We start from the raw sequence: 4,861 nt of genomic DNA, 5'->3' as shown, positions 1-4,861 counted from the left end.
TCTCCAATATCCAGCCTCCTCATCTGCTTGCAGCCTTTGCGGGGCACATAGCTTCTGCCGGAGGTCCTGTAACACCCCCCCCCCCGAGTGTGGTGGACCTGCACCAATGCCCACGGGAGGATTCAAAGAAAGGGTTCCCTGATGCCTAGGCTCTGTGGCCCTGGCTCTGCTGAGGCTTGGCCTCCGGAAGTACCGTGAAATTGACGATGTTCTCTTGAATTTGCTCATCAATGTCTCTCACATTGAGTATTTTAAGAGAGATTCTGGCATATTTTGGTATTCCCGTAGACCAGGTTTTGCTGATTTGGAATAATAATAATAATATTCTTCCAAATATGGAAGCTCGGAGTTTTTATTATTGGGAAAATGCTTCCTTTAGAATCTTGTCAAAGACCTAGTTTTAAGTTGATCCGACACTTGAACTCTGTGGAATCTAATAATTGTGGACCTATGGTTCTACCTTTTGCTGATAGTTTGTGTGTGGCAAATATCGGCTGGCCTTAACCTTGTGATCCTCCTGTGTCTGCCTCCCAAATCTCTAGGATACAGAATAAGCATATGGACAAAATGAAGACAGGGAAGAATTTGATTTTTTTTTCCTTAATGTAACCTGCCTGGGCTCCCCTGTCGCCTGCTGCTTGGCAGAATATGCGAATGGAAAATGATGGCTCCATAAGCAAAGCTGCTGTTGGAAAAAAAACTGGCTGTCCTGGACCATGAGCTAACTTTCCTTTGCTCTCAGATTGCTGCGAATATGGCGATGAAGGAAGTGACTAGTAGTAGAAATTCTGGTTCCTGTGACTGGAATGACAGTGGCCTAGGAAAGACACACAGTCATCACCCAGCTGAGAGCAGAACCAGACCCATTTCCAACACTTCTCCTCACTGCCCTTCTCTCCAGCCTCTATTGATCCCTGCCCCCATACAATCCTACAATCCCAATCTGCTTCCACCAGTGTTGGCGACTAAGATATTCCAGTAACTGAAATGAAAAAGAAGCACTCCAGTGTGAGGAAGAGCATTTATAATCATCCCCCAAACCAGGGAAACACTGAGGTTTCAATATGTTGGATGTTCGAAAGGACGTGGATAAAGTGAAGCTTCGTGCTGTTGAACGGTCACTAGGTGGTAGGCTTCTTTATAAGGAGCAAAGACAGAGTTCCCAGTGGGATCCAGCGTCTTTTAATATCACATGCGCTGAAGCAGAAGTTTGCATTTCAACAAGATGATTCCTTTGACAAAGAAGATAGATCTTAGGGACCTTCTCTGTTTTCTAGTCCAGAAACTTCAAGGTTTGGACAGTGATCTAAAGGAAGAGTAGAAATACACAAGAGCTGTAGCCAAGCTATCAGCCCTTGGAGGAGAGGTGGAGAAATGTGCCACTTGTCTTCTGCTGCCTTTCATGTCCTCTGATGGTGAGAGTTCTGAGTCCTGAGGAAACTGTTTGGGAATACGTGTTTCTGGAGTTAGGAACGAAGATCCAGCATTAACTGACTGCTGAAGAGAGTTAGGTCTATGGAATTTTTTGCATACTAATATCATTGATAGTATATAAACCAACTGTGACTTCCTAAGTGCCTTTGAATCTTTTAAAAGTTGTCAGTTTTTCTTTTCCTTGACTTCCAGCAACATGGAGATTGTCAAAAAAGATGCAAATATAGTTTTTTTTTTCCTATTAGGATAGTTTTCATTTTAATCATATAGGTTTGAACATCCTGATGTAGTTCTTAGAAATACAGTTTGACCAATAATACAGTTTGACAAAATAGAAGTAGCATCTTTCTGATTAAGGTTTTCCCACACTTGCTATGTAAGTATGTATTCCTGAACTTCATTTCCTGAGATCCTTACTATGTTTATACTCTGTTCCTTTGAAACTAATGTGTACAATAAATGTTTCATTTGAGTGTTTTGTAGCAAAATAAATAGATTGTGTTCTATATCTTATATTTTCCCTGAATTTTAACAGCTTTGTTTGTTTTTAATATAGTTCAAGAGGGCATCAAATACATTGTATACCTTGCCACAAAGGCATTAGAACAAGAAGGGGAACTTTATCTCAGATTTTGACTACTCTGCAATGGATATAAAAAAATGGGTTCAAGTTGATAAAGGAGAATATAGACAAGAAAATAATTTCAAAATGTAAAAGTACGGAAATTTCAAAATGAAAATTCATTAAATATATTGTTTTAATGTCAAGAACATTTATAAAACAGAATTGTTTTGTGAATCATATTAGGTAAGTTTAGTAACAGTTTCTACCATCAAAAAGATATATTCCAGGATATGGAAACAAAAGCTCTATCTTATGTGATTGTTGTTCTTCATGTACTATGTTATTTCCCTTCTCTTTTATTGCCCTTGGGTTAATCTCATACTGTTACTCTATCTGACTTTGTTACCTGGTATATTGTATATACATTTATTTGATTATTTGAAATAGGAAAGGGAAGGAGGCAGAAAACAAGATGATTGGGAGGGGTGGGGGAGGGTAAACATGACAAGGGGTATCAATGTGTGAGAAGCAATGCACCAACTATCTGGCAAATGTAACTGTAACCCCTCTCTACATTACAATAAAAAATTTAAAAATACATTATAAAGATATGCTGGATAGTTGAGTCTAGAAAAATTAAGTTTAATACAAATAAATGTAGTATTGGATTGTTTTCCAAAGAGCCCATCTGTACAATAATATACATAGAATTCATTATACATACATGTAAATACACTGGAAAAAATATCTGACTGTGAAGTAAATAAGAACCAGTACTAAGACCTGCTTGCCAAAAGAACAAAATCTTTGACTTCATTATTTGTAATAATTGGCAAGGAGTAATAGTTCACTCATAAAATCTGTTATCAGACCTCAAATAGAGCTGTCCTCCATATTATTGCAAGGCAGTTTTAGTGACAAAAACAAAAACATACATATTCTGAGGAAGTAACTAGTGTTTTGAATTAACTTGTTGCAGTGGAAAACAAGAAATATGTAAAAGATGGAAACATTTTATATGAAGATTGGAAAATTACTGAGTAGACAATAGCTCCATGTTAGGAACCTTTGAGTGTTGAGGTGCTGTTTAGAGGTTTCTATTTCATAAGTAATTCAGAATGTGATATAGCTAAGAAAAATTATATTTAAGTCTGAATTTGTAAGACTAAATGAAAGAAGTCTAAAATGACTTTTCTGTTATTAGCACTGTGATTTTTGCCAAATGTTCTTTGGATCATTTCATATAATATAACCTGTATTTTTCCATTAACAAATTTTGTGGCCCTTGTTTGTTAGATAAACTCTGAAGCACAAGTATTGGAACATTCTGAAAATAGTTTCTACAAAGATGTACACTTTCCAGAAGTATGGCAGGATTATAGGGAAGGTCTATTTTCAGTTCTTTAAGAAACCTCTACACTGCTTTCCAGAGTGGCTGAAGTTGCTTACAATTCCACCAGCAATGCAGTAGACTTCCTTTTTCTCCACAACCCTGCCTGCACCTGTCATTGTCTGAGTTCAAAACCTTGGCCATTCTTATTGGGGTAAGGTGGTATCTTAGGGTTGTTTTTATTTGCATTTCTTTTAAGACTGTGGATGATGAGCATTTTCTCATATGCTTTTCTGCCATTTTAACCTCTTCTTTTGATAAGTCTCTCTTTAGTTCACTTGGCCATTTAGTGATTGGTTGGTTGGGTTTGGGAGGGGATTAATTTCTTGATTTCCCTGATACTGGATATTAAGCATTTGTCTGATGTATTATTGGTAAATGTCTTTTCCCAGTTGGTTGGCTGTCTCTCTACTTTAGTAGCTATGCATTTATCTGTGCAAAACCATTTTATTCTTAGGTAGTCCCATTTATCAAGTTTCTCTCCAATCTGTGACCCTGGGATTCTGTTCAGGAAAAGTACACCTGCTCAGCTTTGTTCATATCTGCACTGTTCACAATAGCCAGGTGATGGAAACAATCCAGATGCCCTACTTCAGATGAATGGGTAAAAAATGTGTTATATATATACATACACACACACACACACACACACATACACACACACACACACACACACACACACACACAATGGAATTCTACATAGCCAACAGACAAGATAAAATAATGGCATTTGTAGGGAAGTGGATGAATTAGAGCTAATCATGTTGAGTGAGACAAGCCAAGACCAAAGGAAAAAAAGTTGCATGGTATCCTTAATATGTAGCTATTAGATCCAAATAATACAAGAGCAAGGACTCAATATTTATGTACCCAATTCTATGGACATGGTATTGAAAATATTAACACAACTACATAATTTATGACTCTATGGACACAATGTTTTATTACAAAAATAAATGTGTATCTAAAATGCAAACCCTGAGCATAATTATAATTATGTTCTAAAATCTAAGTGCCAGTGATTGTCTATAGAGATTCCCTTCTTGAATACTTGTTTGTTAAATATGTCATCTGAAATATGATGTAAAAAGCAATGTTAATAAATTCTTTAATAAAAAATACTTGAACACTGAAAAAAAGATGTACATTTCCCAACTATTATTAGAAAAACAAGCTAAAGATTACATATTTGGTCTCCCAATATTTAATGTCCATTTTAACCAGAAGAAGGCCAAAATTTAAAACTCTAGACAATGTATTCCACATGAGTTCATATAGACTCATGTATTTTTTCTATTACACAAAAAATTTCCAGATTTAATTAAAACTGAGAGAAAGTAGATTAATATTTGGTAGCATCTATGGTTAACTAAAGTTTTCATTTAAATTGAAATTATGAAGTTACATTTACTATTTTTATTAATCTCACTGCAGTCATCCTTGCAATTCTATGACATTTTACATTCATGAAG

General features: G+C 36.0%; 1 pseudogene; it reads left to right on the top strand.

Annotated features, from left to right (window-relative positions):
- The first annotated feature begins 230 nt into the window (after positions 1–230).
- Positions 231–1,305, top strand: LOC150069534 (mitochondrial fission regulator 2 pseudogene; annotated as a pseudogene).
- Positions 1,306–4,861: the final 3,556 nt, after the last annotated feature.

Source organism: Megascapheus bottae, chromosome 1 (genome assembly GCF_031878675.1).
Source record: "Megascapheus bottae isolate mThoBot1 chromosome 1, mThoBot2.hap1, whole genome shotgun sequence".
NCBI classification, from domain to species: Eukaryota; Metazoa; Chordata; class Mammalia; order Rodentia; family Geomyidae; genus Megascapheus; species Megascapheus bottae.
This window is presented reverse-complemented; position numbering and strand designations above follow the sequence as displayed.